Raw genomic sequence first — 21,667 nt, forward strand, 5'->3', positions numbered from 1 at the left:
ATGTATGAAAGATGCAAAATATTGGAATCAAATTTTTCATGAAAATTTAAATTTTTTGAATGTGTAACCGGTTACACCTGATACTTTTTCAAAAACTAAGGTATTTTTACGTTTGGAGTAACCGATGCAAATTGTGGCGGTTTTAAAGTATTTTTTTATGTCGGTTTCAAATGCTTATATTTACCAAAAACAGAATGTTTGAAACAATGTTCTAGAAAACCATTTTTATGTTTATCTAACCGGTTACACCTACTACGAAAGTGAAAAATACTTAAAAAATAAGTTTCAAACAAGTTCCACATGATGTTAAAATGAATGCATGCACAAGATGAAATGATTATGATGATTTTGAGCAATTAACATATATATACTTGAATTGTAAAGAATGCTCAACCATCTTGATTCTCCTATTGACTTTCCAAAGTTTATGATCTTTTAAACTTCATTGCTCTAGTCTTCAAGATTTGACTTCTTTTTGTTGATTTGTTTGTATTCATCAAAACTATAACTAAGGACAAAAAGAACTCTTTTTCGTAATTAGTGCCTTTAAGTCACGAGAATTTATTGAAAAAACATCAGAAGCTCTTGGCAGGGTACAAATGTTGGACTTAATAATTCAAAATGAAGATAGGCTCCCTTTCTATGAGCTTAAATGGCGTGGGAATTCTGCAAACTTGTTGGATGAAAAGATGACCTATGCAAATACAAATACACTAGAAACAGTTTTGGGTTCTCCGATGAACCTTTATATACCAAAGGTGATTAGGGCACTTCAAAAAGAAAGAAGGTCGAGTTCAGTAGATAGCATATTGAATTCCAATAATCCTGATTTAATACCACAAGCCTCTAACCTTTTAGAATTAGAAGAGGACTTGTTGGTTCCTGATTCACCTTTACTAGCTAGTAGTGTTAGTTGTTCCTCTCCAACAAAATAAGAAAGGAATGTCAATGATAACAATCAAGATTTTGCTGTTTCAGAATCACATAGAATTACTTCAAGATCACTGTCTTCATGTAATAGAGATTGTAGTGACTTGACTTCTAGGTCCATTGAAAATTGGTATATGAAGTTCTCTGAAAGAAATGGTTAGCCGCATCATAACCTAAGTTTGACAGCTAAGCTCTGCGACTTTCATAAATTTGCCAAGGTTGATGCTGAATCTTGTAAAGAATTGGAACATTGGAATGAAATATTTAAAAACGATGATGTCTAGTTATGTTAGGAGAACAATTTAAATACAAGATTTTTCGAGGATAGTGATAATAACAGTGTTGTTAATGCATATGGATTGAAGGTCCGATTTAAACATATTTTTGAGAGAATTGCATGACAAACAATATTGGGGCTATAAACCATTGATCATGTTACTTTTTCAACAATTATTTTACAACATTGAATACAATATTATTTTTGAAAGAGTGGCTACTGATAGAATTTATGTAATTTTAGACAATTTAATATTTAAGTTAGTATAAGAATTTATCTTAGTTCCGTTTTTATCTTAAATATTATTTACCTCTTAAAATTATACGTATATATATATATATATATATATATATATATATATATATATATATATATATATATATATATATATATATATATATATATATATATATATATATATATATATATATATATATATATATATATATATATATATATATATATATATATATATATATATATATATATATATATATATATATATATATATATATATATATATATATATATATATATATATATATATATATATATATATATATATATATATATATATATATATATATATATATATATATATATATATATATATATATATATATATATATATATATATATATATATATTGGATAGTAATATAAAGATCCAAAAGCTAAAAGACCAACTAAACAATGTTTAAGATAAAAAAATTCAACTAAGATAAATTTTTATATTAAATTGTCTAAACTAACTCCACGATTCTATTATGTTTTTAATATGATATTTTTATATTTAAAAAAAATACCATATTAAACTTAGAACTTGAAAATATATATGACAATTGCATAACTACTTGCATCATTCGTATAGAAAAATATTATAGAAAAATATTACAAAATAAATATTATGTGATACTTTTTATTTAAAAAATATCATATTAAACTTAAAAATTGCAAATATACATGACAATTGCATAACTACTCGCAACATTCAAATAAAACAAAATAAATATTATGTGACAATAGACAGGTTCATTGTGTGTGATAACTCATTATAAAAAAGAATATAATATTTTTTTATAAAATATTCTCCAGCCTTTTCTACCTCGGATTGATTCTATAGGTAAGTAACTTACTTTTATTATGTTTTATATTATTTATTTATTTATTTATAATGTTTTGTTTCAAAGATCTGAAATATATTTATGAAAATATAATATTGGAAATGCAATAATTTTAAATTTGTTTCAAAGTTTTAAAATTATTGTCAAATATTTTTTATTTTGAGGAATGTTGTTTCACATAGTTATTTTCATATTTATTCTCAGAATGGGAATCAAACATATATGAATAATTTCAAGTAATTATAATTTTTCATTAGCATTCACTTATATTTTTATTCTTATTTTATAATTTAAAATTAATTAAAATTTATAAATATTAAATACAAGTTTTTTGTCAAATACATATAGAAAAATATTATTCTTTTAAATGTAAAGTCTTACTCATGAATGCCGAGAATCTCTTTTTAAATATTTAGATAGTATAATCATCTCTGAGTATATATGATGTAAACTACTACGAATAACTCAAAATATCTATAAACCATTTTGTTATTTGAATTATTTTTTTGAATTTAATTGAAATACACTGACGGTGTAAAAGGATTTTACACCATCAATTAATGTTATACGTTAGATATTAAAATAAGTTTGACTTTTAGTTTAAAAATCTAAAATAATGCAAACCGATGATAGTGATGAATCTAAAATAATTACTATACACTGACGGTGTCAGTGTATAGTGATTAATCCCATACCTAAAATACTATATTTAATGCAAAATGCAATCAAAATTGATTACATGAGGTAAAACACAAGCTCCAAAGGTGTACACCAGTAGATTGATTATTGCCTCTGTTCTCTGGTGTACACCAGTAGATTGATTATTGCCTCTGTTCTCTGCAGAATTATGCAGCAAATCAAAGCACAAAAAATACTAGCTCCATCACATTAGCTAATGATGAGATCATGAAAGAACAGTTTGACTCTGGCAATTTTATAATCATACATAAATTATCATCTTACTCATTGTAATAGCAACTTCGTTATGTTGTAGAACTACAAAACTAATCAGAAATTTAGATAGTTAGCAGGCATGGAACGGAGCAAATATGTCGCAAAAATTGTCCTACAAAAGATTCCATCTTCTTCAACCCTTGTAAGGGAAAAATTGGATACAAGTAAGCTACATTCAAAATATTCGTAAATCATCCAGCTTTGGATGCCTCGCGGATAGATTTTGGCTCTATGTTCTTCCTCAAAAATTCAGACAACCTTTGAGTTGTGGCACGCCCACGTTCTAGGCAATGAAGATAATTATCCACTAAAAGAAAATTAAATAGAAAATTAATTATTATATCCAATATTAGAAAGTTAAACAGAATCTCTGGAATCATGTGCTAGAGAGTTAGAGAGTTAGGCCAGTGCTGGAAAAATGAAATGGAAACATAGGGAACACTAGGCATCAAAATTTCAACTCAAGCATTAACTTTCATTTGAAGGAAGTGTAACAGAATACCTGACATAGCACCGTGTGTAACAGATGTGATGATTCCGTGTGCCGTGGGATCACTGCCAACTTGCAATGATTTCTCTGGTACGACAGTAACAGTTGTATTTGGAAAAACTAAATATGCAAATGCTTTCGCTTTCTGCCAGAAAACAAAAACGCATTGAATTAGAATGGCGCACAAGCTACATGGGATCAAGGTTTCCAATAAATGAATTTGTTTATACAACTGAGACTTGAAGATATAAACAACTATACCACGATTATGAGCGATTTATACATAATAGAACGCCAATTCACATAAAAATTTCAATTTCAAACTCCATAATAATTTTTTATCAAAACAAACTCCATAACACAACAATCAAAGTAGCATAAGAAACAAGGGAATAAATTAACATTTTTAGAGAATATGGATATAAAAACAACAGTAAACCAGAGCACTCACAAACAATAATACATAGAGGTGTGAGTAACACAAGCAGTAAGCACTCACAACACATTGAATAGAGCAACAAATTGAAAGATCAACACAAATAAGCAGAGCAAAAGAACAGAACACAGCACAGCATAAAGAGCAAAGCAGAAAACTTAAAACAAACCATAGGAATGAACGTGAGGCTGCAAGAAACACACAAGTGCATGCGCGAAACAACAAGAAATTGCGGTGCGAACTAGAGATGACAAGAAATGTGCATTGTGAATGCAAGACGGGGGTGGGGGTGGGGAGAAAGATTTGTTGTTCATATGAGATTTCTAACTTCTAAAAGAAAAGGAAGTGATAACAAAGGTCCTCTAGCTTCTTTTAAGGCTTTTTTGCTGAAACGAGGCCCAACATGTTTTGGGATTTTTTCTTCAAAATCATACCAAACTTGTAAACTTGCCTCAGACTCGCGAATATGTCCGAGTTTGTATGAGCCTATCCATGTTCGACTGAGTCCACCACGAAAACGAATCTAAGTGCGAGTCAACTCGTTTTAGCCTCCTAGACTTTGAGTCTACAAGTTGACTCACTCGCGAGTCTGACAACTATGGTTGCACTAAACCATACATTGTCTATTGGATGCATATTCTACCCCAACTATTTATGCTGCAAAACTGTGTCACTAGGGCAGTTTTATTTTTATACCAAACAAAAACTACAAAAATGGATAAGTACTAATGAGCTCAGTATTTTAAATCAGGAGAACGTAGAATATAGAGCCATGATGTTACATGTCAAAAGCATAATCTCATCACAACAACAACAACCAACCAACCAAGCCTTATCCCACTAAATGCGGCTACATGGATCACAAAAGAAGGAAAATATAACTCGTCGCGCGGTAAAGGAAGAACTCGAAGCTGCAGCTTATCACACAACTGACTCAAGTAGATGTTAGAATAATAAGAATCTTTAGTACAATGCTCCACACAGAGACACCCACCATGAACTCAATCAACCCTGATTTCCCGTCCGCATGTATGATAAAACCCACTCATCTATATCAAGATTTCACGCAAAATCAGAAAGGGGGATTAATATTGTGGAATAGTAATACTAATGGTAAGATTACACAAAATTCATAAGTAAGACAGAAAACCTTAAATCAATTGAAATACTCATGTAAGCATATAGCTGCATAATAGCATAAGAAAGTCAATAAGTAACAAATTCACAACTCATTAACAGGGGCAGGAGATCAGAATCGCAGAAACGCTTCCAAAGATCGTAGATTATATGACTCGATAATTAATAGGGGAGATCCCACTCCACCCGATTCCATCAGGATCTTAACTACCATGCTCTTGGTTCATGCACCAACCCCAAAATCATGACATAATTTCAACTATAGATACAACTGCACGCGTAGAATTAAAAATCCTATGGCAAAGAAAGAACAGTGTTTCACCACTTTACAGAAAATTAGGTCATCACAGCCATCAAGAAAATAAAACTGAATGGAAGCATCCAGGTTTTGAAGTAAGCTCCTTGCCTTCAGTGATGACAAGCATCCAGAGCCAAACATGAGAATTTGGTGGAGGAAACTGTTTTGTTTAAATAGATGCACTAGATAAGGATATGGGTGTGGTTTGGTGGGGGAAACTGTACTGTTTAAATAGATGCCCTAGTGTTAACAATGTTATGCGATAAAAAACAAATGCAAGATTCTTTACGTTTCTTGGTAAAAGCAGTTAAGTTAATCAAACCTCAACGGATGTAAAAGGAGCTAGCTTTACTTACAACATCAACGAGAACCATACAACAGATACGGTGACATATATATAGTTCAGTTCGGGAAAGGGTTGTTATGAACTTATGACAGCAATTACGGAAGAAAGATAAATAAATATATATATATATATATATATATATATATATATATATATATATATATATATATATATATATATATATATATATTTCCATCATTATCCACCGGGTATTTAGAATACTTCATCATAAATGTGGTGAATGCAGACCAAACTTTGTTTAACTAAAATGAGGTGAAAATAAAAATTGCTTTAAAATGGACCAAAAATCAATATACGAACCTTCTCTTCTTGTTTGGAAGGGTCCAATATAATACTGTTATTATCTGTTACACAACAACATATTGCAACTGCAGAAATAAGAAGAGAATTTTATTATTTCTTAACAAAATGAAATCTTAGAAGTAACCAAAAAACAATAACCAACAACTCTCTACTACCAGCAAGATGTCTTAGGGGTATTCCGGCATCAACGAGTGCAGCACATGCTGCGTTTATTGCACATGGAAGAAGCTAAATATTAAGTCAAGAAAAAGAAGCAAATGATCTAGAAGCATATTTATTAAATGTATCAATCTCATTGGGCATCCACTCTTCATGATTAAAAAAAATAAAAAAACTCACTATAGTGAGTAAACAAGATGGTATTAATGGTAAACCTATTTTGTTTCTTCACATTCCTAAAAAAAAAGTAGAACATAGAACTTGCCTCTGAATTCAATCGCTTTAACACCTCTCTTCAATGCCAATCACTCATTAGTCATTTCAATAATTGGACATTGAAGTAGAACATAGAACTTGCCTCTGAATTCAATCGCTTTAACACCTCTCTTCAATGCCAATCACTCATTAGTCATTTCAATAATTGGACATTGAGTCTTAGGTTAGAAAATAGCAAAAGAGAAATAACAGTAGAAATTTGGGGAATATACAAAATATATCCATTTCCTCCATCCAATTGAAAAACATTTAAATTTGAGCAGAAACTACAATCCTAAGGAACAAATATCACACGAATTGAAATTCAAATCATAACCAGTAGAATTGAAGATTTTCCAAACAAAAATAAGAAAGTTAACGAAAACAATTACCGCTACATAGATCATATATTAGAAGTGAATGTTTAAATAGGATAACCTGCATTAGACAGAAGGAATGTTCATGTTGACTCACAAAACATAACAAGCTAGGTAACAAATAAAATATTCTTAACTTGAAGTAGTTTGTGTTTATAATTAAGAGGGACTGAAAAACTTGCCTGGACTATAACAGAAGTGGTGGTGTTGGGATATATGGTAAGAATACAGATGCTTTCCAAGGTTTTCTTCAATATCATTTCATACTCCCTCGGCTTGACCAACCTGCCCTGTACTAGGCTTCCAAATAACTTCAATGGAAGCTTTTTCTGGATTTTCGTTCTTCTTGGCTCCGGCTTTAGGTCCGTAAACTGCGGCAAAGAGTTTGGTTTCGCCTTGAGCCCATGTGGCTGAGCCATGGGGTCGGTGGAGGACGGAATGAGAGCAAGCTAGGGGCCTCAGTTGATTGGGTGTCCTTCCGTCAGGTCTGTCGATCTCCATAAAATTGATACAAATAAAACCACTCTTCCTTCTGAACTCACTCAACTGAGCACAAGAAAAAACTGCAGTATTGACAATAAACCCAGAATTTATTCAAAACCTAAGCAAAAAAACCTAAGTTCAGTCTTCATCGGTTAAACTCGATCAAAATTATTCAAAAGATAAAGAAACTAATTAACTTCTCCTTAATCACATTAACAATAAACCCTATGCCATCAATGTTTCAGTAAATAAGGGAATATTGAGGAAAGAAATTGAAAAAGTAAAAAAGAACGGAAAGTGATGTGAGATACCTGTGACTCTGGGTAGGAACGGCGGTGCAAGTGTGTGTGAGAGAGCGACGGCGCGGGAGCGGCGGGGAGAGAGAGGCGGAGGGCGAAAGAGACTTCGGTTGTGGTTAGTAGGTTCGTTTTGCGTCTAATTTGTTTGGTTTGAGAGCGAAATCGAAGAGAGTGATAAAAGTGTGGGACCTAGTGGAGAGAGATGAAATATCTATGAAATTACGTGATTGTCCTTACTTATTTTTATTAATAATTTTGTTATTTTTTCACTTGAATCATACATTACCCTCTATGAACAGAGTACTACTACTATTTAAAATAATAAAATATGACCATCCCAAAGTTAAACGAGTCCATGAGAGGAAGCGACAGGGAGAGGATTAGAGAAAGGGAGAAAATTAAGAGGAAATTGAAGCCATTGATTTAGGTCTGGATCGAAGAGGTGGACGGTGGAGGGGTTGTGGTGGTTGTGGTGGCGGAGGGCAAGGAGGTTGAGTGATGGAAGAGTGGCGGAGATGTGGTGGAGGAAGGTTGGTGTGGTGAGTAGGTGGTTGAAGAATTTGGAAAGGGAACGGCAGAGAATGATTTGACGGAGGGGTAAAGTGGAGAAGATTTTGAGAAGTGTGTCGTGTGGGAGGTTGTAGATTAATGGTTCTTGTTCCATTTTTTTGTGTGTTTGTTTTGTGTTGTGGTGAAGAAGTTTTATGTGGGAGAATAATGGGTAAGGATGTTTTTTTTAATGTTTTTTTTTAAAGGTGGGAATTTCTTTTTTGTGTATTGACTTGTCGAGTTTTGTTAGGATATTTAGGGTAATTGAGGATTTTGATTTGGGATATTGTTTTGTTGTTTTTACTATTTTGTCCTTTGTTTAGATTTAGGATGTGTTGTAAAGGAGGGGGAGATGTGTCAGAGATGAGATATGAAAAGAGGACAGAGAGATGATAATGTTGAAAAAAGAGGGAAAGGTTAAATGTATCTTTGGATTGAATTTTACTTTAACCTCTAACCAAAAAGTGATGGTCATATTTTATTATTTTAAATAGTAGAAGTATTCTGTTCATAGGGTGTAATACATGATTCAAGTGAAAAAATAACAAAATTATTAATAAAAATACATATTGACACAAAGGACAATCACGTAATTTCATAGATATCTCATCTCTCCCCTAAGATGGAAATTGGAGATGGGTCCCACACTTTTATCACTCTCTTCGATTTCGCTCTCAAACCAAACAAATTAATTAGACGGAAAACGAACATACTAACGACAGCCGAACTCTCTTTCGCCCTCCGCCTCTCTCTCCGCCGCTCCTGCGCCGTCTCTCTCACACACTTCACCGCCGTTCCTACCCAGAGTCACAGGTATCTCACATCACTTTGAGTTCTTTTCTACTTTTTCAATTTCTTTCCTCAATATTCCCTTATTTACTGAAACATTGATGGCATAGGGTTTATTGCTAATGTGATTAAGGAGAAGTTAATTAGTTTCTTTATCTTTTGAATAATTTTGATCGAGTTTAACTGATGAAGACTGAACTTAGGTTTTTTTGCTTAGGTTTTGAATAAATTCTGGGTTTATTGTCAATACTGCAGTTTTTTTCTTGTGCTCAGTTGAGTGAGTTAAGAAGGAAGAGTGGTTTTATTTGTATCAATTTTATGGAGATCGACAGACCTGACGGAAGGACACCCAATCAACTGAGGCCCCTAGCTTGCTCTCATTCCGTCCTCCACCGACCCCATGGCTCAGCCACATGGGCTCAAGGCGAAACCAAACTCGGAGCCAAGAAGAACGAAAATCCCGAAAAAGCTTCCATTGAAGTTATTTGGAAGCCTAGTACAGGGCTGGTCAAGCCGAGAGGGAGTATGAAATGATATTGAAGAAAACCTTGGAAAGCATCTGTATTCGTACCATATATCCCAACACCACCACTTCTGTTATAGTCCAGGCAAGTTTTTCAGTCCCTCTTAATTATAAACACAAACTACTTCAAGTTAAGAATATTTTATTTGTTACCTCGCTTGTTATGTTTTGTGAGTCAACATGAACATTCCTTCTGTCTAATGCAGGTTGTCCATGATGATGGTGCTGTATCCTATTTAAACATTCACTTCTAATATATGATCTATGTAGTGGTAATTGTTTTCGTTAACTTTCTTTTTTTGTTTGGAAAATCTTCAATTCTACTAGTTATGATTTGAATTTCAATTGGTGTGATATTTGTTCCTTAGGAGTTTCTGCTCAAATTTAAATGTTTTTCAATTGGATGGAGGAAATGGATATATTTTGTATATTCCCCAAATTTCTACTGTTATTTCTCTTTTGCTATTTTCTAACCTAAGACTCAATGTCCAATTATTGAAATGACTAATCAGTGATTGGCATTGAAGAGAGGTGTTAAAGCGATTGAATTCAGAGGCAAGTTCTATGTTCTACTTTTTTTTAGGAATGTGAAGAAACAAAATAGGTTTACCATTAATACCATCTTGTTTACTCACTATAGTGAGTTTTTTTATTTTTTTTAATCATGAAGAGTGGATGCCCAATGAGATTGATACATTTAATAAATATGCTTCTAGATCATTTGCTTCTTTTTCTTGACTTAATATTTAGCTTCTTCCATGTGCAATAAACGCAGCATGTGCTGCACTCGTTGATGCCGGAATACCCCTAAGACATCTTGCTGGTAGTAGAGAGTTGTTGGTTATTGTTTTTTGGTTACTTCTAAGATTTCATTTTGTTAAGAAATAATAAAATTCTCTTCTTATTTCTGCAGTTGCAATATGTTGTTGTGTAACAGATAATAACAGTATTATATTGGACCCTTCCAAACAAGAAGAGAAGGTTCGTATATTGATTTTTGGTCCATTTTAAAGCAATTTTTATTTTCACCTCATTTTAGTTAAACAAAGTTTGGTCTGCATTCACCACATTTATGATGAAGTATTCTAAATACCCAGTGGATAATGATGGAAATATATATATATATATATATATATATTTATTTATCTTTCTTCCGTAATTGCTGTCATAAGTTCATAACAACCCTTTCCCGAACTGAACTATATATATGTCACCGTATCTGTTGTATGGTTCTCGTTGATGTTGTAAGTAAAGCTAGCTCCTTTTACATCCGTTGAGGTTTGATTAACTTAACTGCTTTTACCAAGAAACGTAAAGAATCTTGCATTTGTTTTTTATCGCATAACATTGTTAACACTAGGGCATCTATTTAAACAGTACAGTTTCCCCCACCAAACCACACCCATATCCTTATCTAGTGCATCTATTTAAACAAAACAGTTTCCTCCACCAAATTCTCATGTTTGGCTCTGGATGCTTGTCATCACTGAAGGCAAGGAGCTTACTTCAAAACCTGGATGCTTCCATTCAGTTTTATTTTCTTGATGGCTGTGATGACCTAATTTTCTGTAAAGTGGTGAAACACTGTTCTTTCTTTGCCATAGGATTTTTAATTCTACGCGTGCAGTTGTATCTATAGTTGAAATTATGTCATGATTTTGGGGTTGGTGCATGAACCAAGGGCATGGTAGTTAAGATCCTGATGGAATCGGGTGGAGTGGGATCTCCCCTGTTAATTATTGAGTCATATAATCTACGATCTTTGGAAGCGTTTCTGCGATTCTGATCTCCTACCCCTGTTAATGAGTTATGAATTTGCGTGCCTTTACTTATTGACTTTCTTATGCTATTATGCAGCTATATGCTTACATGAGTATTTCAATTGATTTAAGGTTTTCTGTCTTACTTATGAATTTTGTGTAATCTTACAATTAGTATTACTATTCCACAATATTAGTCCCCCTTTCTGATTTTGCGGGAAATCTTGATATAGATGAGTGGGTTTTATCATACATGCTGATGGGAAATCAGGGTTGATTGAGTTCATGGTGGGTGTCTTTGTGTGGGGCATTGTACTTAAGATTCTTATTATTCTAACATCTACTTGACTCAGTTGTGTGATAAGCTGCAGCTTCGAGTTCTTCCTTTACCGGGCGACGAGTTTTCCTTCCTTTGTGATCCATGTAGCCGCATTTAGTGGGATAAGGCTTGGTTGGTTGGTTGTTGTTGTTGTGATGAGATTATGCTTTTGACATGTAACATCATGGCTCTATATTCTACGTTCTCCCGATTTAAAATCCTGAGCTCATTAGTACTTATCCATTTTTGTAGTTTTTGTTTGGTATAAAAATAAAACTGCCCTAGTGACACAGTTTTGCATAAATAGTTGGCTTCTTAATTGAGTTGGATAATTGCATGATTATTTACCGTGAAGTCTCTCTTGATCATGTCTATAATACTCCTACAATCAAAATATTGAAAGTTAAACCAAAATTCAGCTGTGTAAATGAAACTAACTAATTGAATTTTTGGGGTAGAATATGCATCCAATAGACAATGTATGGTTTAGTGCAACCATAGTTGTCAGACTCGCGAGTGATTCAACTTGTAGACTCAAAGTCTAGGAGGCTAAAACGAGTTGACTCGCACTTAGATTTGTTTTCGTGGTGGACTCAGTCGAACATGGATAGGCTCATACAAACTCGGACATATTCGCGAGTCTGAGGCAAGTTTACAAGTTTGGTATGATTTTGAAGAAAAAATCCCAAAACATGTTGGGCCTCGTTTTAGCAAAAAAAAGCCTTAAAAGAAGCTAGAGGACCTTTGTTATCACTTCCTTTTCTTTTAGAAGTTAGAAATCTCATATGAACAGTGTGTTTCTCGCAGCCTCACGTTCATTCCTATGGTTTGTTTTAAGTTTTCTGCTTTGCTCTTTATGCTGTGTTCTGTTCTTTTGCTCTGCTTATTTGTGTTGATCTTTCAATTTGTTGCTCTATTCAATGTGTTGTGAGTGCTTACTACTTGTGTTACTCACACCTCTATGTATTATTGTTTGTGAGTGCTCTGGTTTACTGTTGTTTTTATATCCATATTCTCTAAAAATGTTAATTTATTCCCTTGTTTCTTATGCTACTTTGATTGTTGTGTTATGGAGTTTGTTTTGATAAAAAATTATTATGGAGTTTGAAATTGAAATTTTTATGTGAATTGGTGTTCTATTATGTATAAATCGCCCATAATCGTGGTACAGTTGTTTATATCTTCAAGTCCCAGTTGTATAAACAAATTCATTTATTGGAAACCTTGATCCCATGTAGCTTGTGCGCCATTCTAATTCAATGCGTTTTTGTTTTCTGGCAGAAAGCAAAAGCATTTGCGTATTTAGTTTTTCCAAATACAACTGTTACTGTCGTACCAGAGAAATCATTGCAAGTGGGCAGTGATCCCATGGCACACGGAATCATCACATCTGTTACACACGGTGCTATGTCAGCTATTCTGCTACACTTCCTTAAAATGAAAGTTAATGCTTGAGTTGAAATTTTGATGCCTAGTGTTCCCTCTGTTTCCATTTTTCCCAGCACTGGCCTAACTCTCTAGCACATGATTCCAATGATTCCAGAGATTCTGTTTAACTTTCTAATATTGGATATAATAATTAATTTTCTATTTAATTTTCTTTTAGTGGATAATTATCTTCATTGCCTAGAACGAGGGCCACAACTCAAAGGTTGTCTGAATTTTTTTAGGAAGAACATAGAGCCAAAATCTATCCGCATCCAAAGCTGGATGATTTACGAACATTTTGAATGTAGCTTACTTGTATCCAATTTTGAAGAAGATGTAGGACAATTGTGACATATTTGCTCCGTTCCATGCCTGCTAACTATCTAAATTTCTGATTAGTTTTGTAGTTCTACACCATAACGAAGTTGCTATTACAATGAGTAAGATGATAATTTATGTATGATTATAAAATTGCCAGAGTCAAACTGTTCTTTCATTATCTCATCATTAGCTACTGTGATGGAGCTAGTATTTTTTGTGCTTTGATTTGCTGCATAAATAGAACAGTGGCAATAATTCAAATAACAAAATGGTTTATAGATATTTTGAGTTATTCGTAGTAGTTTACATCATATATACTATCTAAATATTTAAAAAGAGATTCACGGCATGCATGAGTCAGACTTTACATTTAAAAGAATAATATTTTTCTATATGTATTTGACAAAAAACTTGTATTTAATATTTATAAATTTTAATTAATTTTAAATTATAAAATAAAAATATAAATATAAGTGAATGCTAATGACAAATTATAATTACTTGAAATTTATTCATATATGTTTGATTCTCATTCTGAGAATAAATATGAAAATAACTATGTGAAACAACATTCCTCAAAATAAAAAATATTTGACAATAATTTTAAAACTTTGAAACAAATTTAAAATTATTGCATTTCCAATATTATATTTTCATAAATATATTTCAGATCTTTGAAACAAAACATTATAAATAAATAATATAAAACATAATAAAAATAAGTAACTTAATATAGAATCAATACGAAGTAGAAAAGGCTGGAGAATATTTTGTAAAAAAATATTATATTTCTTTTTATAATGAGTTATCACACACAATGAACCTGTTTATTATATATATATATATATATATATATATATATATATATATATATATATATATATATATATATATGTACATATATATATATATATATGTACATACATATATATATGTACATATATATATATATATATATATATATATATATATATATATATATATATATATATATATATATATATATATATATATATATATATATATATATATATATATATATATATATATATAGATATGGATGCATTAAAGAGTAAGACCTAAAAGACGGGGATTGTTGTAGAGGTGAGATTAAAAGATTAAAGGGTAGGTAATGATGGGTTAGAGGTATGAGATTCAGAGGGATTTTGGTGGATGTTGTAGGTTCAGAGTTTGTGTAGATGGGGGATGGTTGATGAAGGGAGGAAGATAATTGCTTTAAATTAAAGTATAAGAGAGTATCAGATGGAACTGACTTACTTGGGGAGGAGGAGACCAGAGGCACAGGCGGTCTGGTTTCAGATGGTTCTCCTAACTTCAGAGTCTTCTTCTTTGACTTTCTTTCAGAAGGCTCTCGCATACTCTTCATGAAGTTAGGTGGATGTTCAGGTATCAAATCCACCGAGAAGTCAGAGATGTCTATCCCTTGATTTGCTAAGTCCTGCAGATAATGGGCGATGCATTCTAGGAGATCTATCTTAGAGAACAGATATAGACCATTGGGTATCTTCCTCTGATCCTTCAGAGCTTCCCAGGAGGTGTCCAGAGTTGGCTTGACCAGAACTCTCTCAATGATGCCCATGCTCTTCATATTTCTTGAGTTCAGAGGCTTGTCGGTGTCTACCGTCACATCTTCCATCAGATTATAGGATATCAGATGATCCACTAATCCACTTTCTATCAGAACATCAGAGATGAGCCTTCCCATAAGAATGTAGTTTATGGGCTTCATGTGATTTTTGGTGTCCCAGACGGAATCCCTCAGATACTTGAACAGTAGGGAAGGCAAATTCAGCTTGAGTCCTTTGTGGAGGCAGTAAAGGATGCATTTCTGGTCAGTGTTGATGTAATTTGACGAATTTGACGTTGGGAGGTGATGAATGGTACCCAGAATGATCTTCAGCCAGACTCTCAGATTCTGGTGAAGTTCCTTGTTCTTAGAGGATTTGCCTTATGCGCTTTGCTTGAAGATGGTGGGAATAATCTCCTGGGACATGTACCGTGCCCTAGGGTTGATGTTGTAGATTCTTCTTCCCCCATTCTTCTCCATGTTCAGAAGTTTTGCAATTGATTTCTCAGTAATAACCATCTTCACCCCTCAGAACGTGTGAGACGATGCAATGGTCATCGCAATCTGCGAATCTCTAGAACTCCTTGACCAGAAAGGTGTAGATGAGACCATAGAGTCTCTGAAAGTAGTTTTCCCAGCCTTGTTTTCTTAGTTCCTCTCTGAGATCAATACCATTACGTTTCATGTTCTTGAAATCCAAAAGAGGTTCACACAGAACTTCCAGTTTATCAAAAGGAATTGCAAGATGGATGTGAGCTGGACGATTAAGAATGTGTGGTTCCTTGTAGACTGTAGTTGATGTTTTAGCAGGTACGCTGGTGGTTTGCTGGGAAGCATTTGTATGTTGTTCAGTTGATTCCATTTGTTGTGAGAAGTTGTACACTTGTTGTTGTTGTGAATCCATGAAGAAGATGAAGAACAAGTGAAGAACACTGAAGAACTTTGGAGATAGTTGGTAACAAAGGTTTGTGTTGGATTGTGAGTAAAAAAGTGTGAGAGTGGGAGTTGTGACAATTATATATACACAAGGTTAACATGCAAAACGACATCATTTAATGGGAATAGTAAACATCATACATTAATGAGCATGGAAATTAAGTTGATACGCGACGGGGAAGTTAATTTCAGCTAATGATGGATGTTTAATCCCAAAAATATGCACACTTCTCGAGGAGATCTCAATAGTCTGGCTCTTGAGTTCTATGCTAGACAGTTGTCTAGAAGATCCAAGGTCAAACGCAAGAGAGGCCACATGTTGATATATCTGACTTCAAGAAAACCAAGATGTTTTGATTCTGAAGATTTCTGATTCTGATTACTTCTAACTGGTAGAGGTATCAGAGTCAGACCCAGATGCTAGAAGGATTTTAAGTTAGAGCCTATTTTGACACTTCAGAGAAGGAGCACAAATTTTAGACTCATTTTGGGCAATCTGCCATGTTTAAATGTTTCAGAATGAATGAGAATCTATCTTCAACTAGGGGTTTTATGAAGATATAAGCCCATTGGTGGTTTGTATCTATGAATTTTAAAGTTATTACCCCTTTCTGAACATAGTCTCTGATAAAAATGATGTTTAATTTCTATGTGTTTTGCTTTGGAGTGCAGGATAAGGTTCTTACTTAAACATATGGCAGCAGTATTATCATAAAAGATAGGAATGTTACTCTCATATATCTAAAGGTCCTCTAGTTGATTCTTCATCTAGAGCAAATGAGTAGTGCATAATGAAGCTGAAATATATTATGCTTATGCAGTAGAGAGTGCTATGGTTGACTGTCTTTTGCTAACCAAAGAGATAAGGTTTCCTCCCAGAAATTGAAAGTTTCCAGATGTACTCTTTCGTTCCAATCTGTCTCCAGCATAATCTGCATCACAATATCCAGAAAGCCTATACTCTGATGTTTTCTCATACATCAAGCCAAGGTTAGGTGTTCCTTTCAGATATCTTAGGATTCTCTTAACATATGTTAGATGAGATTCCCTTGGATCTGACTAGAATTTGGCACAAAGATAAATGCTGAAAAGAATATTTGGCCGTGTAGCTGTCAGATAGAGAAGAGAGCCTATCATACCACAATAGAGCTTCTGACAAACCTTTTGACTTACATCTTATTTCTCCAGAATGCATGTAGGATGCATGGAAGTCTTTGCTGGTTTACTTTCTGACATTTCAAATTCTTCAGAATGTCTTTTATATATTTACTTTGATATACATATGTAGCGTCTGAAGCTTGGTTGATTTGAATTCCCAAAAAGAATTTTAGTTCTTGCATCAGACTCATTTCAAATTCTACTTGCATCAATTCAAAAAATTCTTAACAAATAGAAGGGTTAGTAGAACCAAAGATTATATCATCAACATATATCTGACAGATCATGAGGTAATTTTTGATGTTTTTACAAAAGATTGTATAGTCAACTTTGCCTATGATAAAATCATTTTCCAGAAGAAAAGTGTTTCGTCTTTCATACCAAGCTCTAGGAGCTTGTTTTAGACCATACAAAGACTTTTTCAATTTAAAAACATGTTCTGGATATTTTAAGTTTTCAAAACTCGGAGGTTGATGAACATTCACTTCTCCAGAAATATATCCATTCAGAAATGCACTCTTGACATCCATATGATACAGTTTAATGGAATAATTTACAACGAATGGTACAAGTAAACGAATAGATTCTAACCTGGCGACTGGAGTAAAGGTTTCATTGTAGTCAATGCCTTATTGTTGACTATAATCTTGTGCTACTAGTCGTGCTTTGTTTCTGACTACTTCTCCCATTTCATTTAGTTTATTTTTGTACACCCATTTGGTTCCAATAATGTGGGTACCTTTTGGCTTTGGTACAAGATCCCAAACATCGTTCTTTGCAAATTGATCAAGTTCTTCTTTCATTGCCAGAATCTATTATTGTCTTGAAGTGCCTCTTCATAAGATGTTGGCTTTATCAGAGACATTAATCCCATAGTGGTTTCCTCATATACTTTGAATGTAGACCTTGTTATGACAGGTTCATCCTTATTTCCCATAATCAACTCTTCATAAACGTTTAGTCTATTTCCTGATCTTTTCTATGAAGTTGAGGTTTTAGTTGCTTCTGGTGTTCCCCTTTCAGCTTCCTCATATTCTTTAGTCTTTTCTTCAGAACCTGCAAGTGTTATCTCCAAATCTGCAAGTTTTTCAACTAGCTTTGACTTTTCAAAGTCAAGCTTGTCATTAAATTTGACATGTATTGATTCTTCCACAATTTTAGTTTCTGTATTGTGTACTCTATAGCCCTTAGAGCATTCTGAGTATCCTAACATAATACCTTTTTGTGCTTTTGAATCAAACTTGTTCAGATTATCTTTAGTGTTTAGGATAAAATAGGAACATCCAAAAGAATGAAAATAAGAAATGTTGGGTTTTCTTTCCTTACACAGTTCATAAGGAGTCTTCTCCATAATAGGTCTTATAGAGATTTTATTCTGAATATAATAAGTTGTATTTACTGCTTCAGCCCAGAAGTGCTTAGCCACATTTGTTTCATTGATCATGGTTCTGGCCATTTCTTGAAGAGTCATATTCTTCCTTTCTACAACCCCATTTTGTTGTGGAGTTCTAGGATAGGAGAAATAATGGGATATTCCATTAGAATCAAAGAGTTCTTCAAAAAGTTTGTCTTCAAATTCACCACCATGATCACTTCTGTCTCTGATGATTTTAGAGTCAAATTCGTTTTGCACTTTTGAACAGAAACTAGTAAAAACAGAGTGTGACTCATTCTTGTGTATTAGAAACTTTACCCATGTCATGTGACTATAATTATCAACGATGACCAGTCCATACCTCTTACCATTGACTGAAGTTGTCTTAACAGGTCCAAACAAGTCAATGTGAAGAAGTTTCAGAGGCTTAGAGGTAGAAACAACATTTTTATTTTTGAAATTTGTTTTAGAAAATTTTCCTTTCTGGCATGCCTCACAAAGAGCATCTGAAGAAAACTTCAACTTAGGCAGACCTCTGACTAACTTGAGTTTATTTAGTTGAGAAATCCTCCTCATGCTAATGTGACCTAAGCGTCTATGCCATACCCATTCCTCTTCATTTACATACATTAAACATTTTACATTTTGATCTTTTAGATCTGAAAGATTAATTTTGTAAATGTTGTTCTTCCTCTTGCCAGTGAAAAGGAATGTCCCATTATTCTGATTAATTGCTTTGCACGTTTTTTGATTGAAGATTATATCATAACCGTTATCACTTAATTGAGTTATGGATAACAGGTTATGCATTAATCCTTCTACGTAAAGAACATCAGAAATAGAGGGAAGAGATCCATTACCAATTATTCTGGAACCTCTGATTCTTCCTTTCTGATTTCCTCCAAAACCTATGAAGTCAACCTCTTTAAGTTCTAGGCTTTGGAACATATGCTTTCTTCCTATCATGTGTCGCGAGCATCCATAGCCCAGGTACCATGATTGGTGTCTTAACTTTGCTACATAGGATATCTGCAACATAGACTATTTTATCTTTTGGTACCCAGAATCTTTTGGGTCCTTTATGATTAGTTCTCCCAGAGTTTCTGGAAACTTTGGGTTTTCTGGCATTAGTATAACTTTATATTTGTGCATGTGTGTAATGATAAGAAAAGGGAGATTTAGATTTATCATCTGTAGAAGGTATTTGCTCAGCTTCATCAGAGTCATATCCTATTCCTCTTTTCTTATTCTGACTAACTGTCGCATCCTGCGAAAAAAACAACCGGCGAGCTAAAACAAAAACACAAACAGAGCCGCCACTGCGCGTTATTTATCCCAAGATAGGGAAAGGAAACGCTCAGAGAAACCTGGAAAAAGCATGGTCTCGCGACCAAAGAGAAAGGGTAAGGGAGTCGGTTACGTAAGGGGAAGGTATTAGCACCCCTCACGTCCGTCGTACTCGACGGGATCCACGTTCTAAAATAAAGAAAAGGTTGCTAAACATCACACACACACACGGGGAACGCAGGTGGGGTTAAGAGAAGGGAGCTCGATAGGACATCGCATCCTATGCCTACATATCTCGTCTGGAACGAGAATCAGAGCCACTGTAGTTCGGCTTACGCACGCCAAACAACACAAAACAACAAACAAGGGTGGCAAACATGGAGCCCGACAACCACTTGATGGAATTACGTCAGCATCCGAACCAAAACACACTCAAAAGGGCAAACATGGAGCCCGACAGCCAATCACTGGGCTTACGTCAGCATCCGAACCCAAAACAAGACAAACAGCATACAACAAACAAACAAACAAACAACAACTTGCTAAGGAGTCGGGGACTCGAGCCTAGCAATTGTCAAACAACACACACAAAAAGGAAAAAGGCGCCCGGAGAGGTCTCGCACGACCTCCTGCCTACATACCTCGTCTGGAACAAGGATCAGGGCGATGTAGTTCCCCTCAACAGGGGAGAAACTCTAGCCAGAAACAAAGGGAGACACACTACCAGGGAGCTGTACTCGAGCCTAGTGTTATCATGCATCATTGCCCTAAGTTCAGGTTTCTATCCTACTTGCATAAGCAAGCTACTCCTATCCAGGAAAGAAGCAAGCATACAAGCATACATCAAGCATATATCAATCAACACAAGCATCTAAAACAGATATCCACATAGCACACACTATAACCAATCAAGTGGGCTCAATCAATGGGCTTGACTGCCTCAGCAAGTCATCTGTATAGGCTGTGTTTGCTCTTAACCTTGCCATTGAGGGGCTAAGGTGAAGCAGATGAAAGGATGAAGTGAGGATGAGACCTCACAGCTCTTATCCCTGACCAGGGAGAGCTTCTGACAAATGAGCATGGGTCCAGAATGGGGGAACCCTTCTATACTCAAAGACTCTGACTCGATTGTGCACTGCACAGGATCTTGGGTTTATGCCCCAATGCATCAACACACAGCAGTGTGAGCAGAGGGACGACTCAACAGAATAGTGGGGGATAGATTGCATATCCCTACCTTCCATCAATTGCCTCATAGAGGTCTTTACCTGCTTGGGCACAAAAAATAAACAACCACAATCATTGCCTCTTAAGGAGGACTTCAGACATTTGCCCGGCCCGGTAACAGGCCCGGTCTCCCAGACTACATGAAGTCAAGAGGACCTACCTCAAGTGGTTTTCACAACCAAGCAGCAGCAAAAGCAAGTTCAATAAGAACTATAAGCAACTAAATGTACCTGAAAACAATCAAGTATCATCAGTACTCAAACAGACAAACATAAACAGCAAATGTTAATCAGTCAGACTATACAAGTCAATGCACAACAAAGCAAGCTATGAGCTCAAGCCCAAGCTTCACAACCTACAAAACAAAGTTATGTTAGTGTTCAAACATCAAACAACATCAATTGAATTGACTTGGATCATTCTCCATAAGCATTGCACCTTTTCATCCTGAAAACTCAATCAAATGTTAGAAACTAGACCACTAGGCCAAGCCTAGGGTCCAAAGGCAAGAAAAATTCC

General features: G+C 34.3%; 2 pseudogenes; one reads left to right on the forward strand and one right to left on the reverse strand.

The window, feature by feature from the left end:
- Positions 1-3,254: 3,254 nt before the first annotated feature.
- On the reverse strand, positions 3,255-8,617 carry LOC127127411 (exosome complex exonuclease RRP46 homolog; annotated as a pseudogene).
- Positions 8,618-8,682: 65 nt separating this feature from the next.
- Positions 8,683-13,654, forward strand: LOC127127410 (exosome complex exonuclease RRP46 homolog; annotated as a pseudogene).
- The last annotated feature ends 8,013 nt before the right edge of the window (positions 13,655-21,667 follow it).

The sequence above is a fragment of the Lathyrus oleraceus genome, chromosome 3, assembly GCF_024323335.1.
Source record: "Lathyrus oleraceus cultivar Zhongwan6 chromosome 3, CAAS_Psat_ZW6_1.0, whole genome shotgun sequence".
In the NCBI taxonomy this organism is placed as follows: Eukaryota; Viridiplantae; Streptophyta; class Magnoliopsida; order Fabales; family Fabaceae; genus Lathyrus; species Lathyrus oleraceus.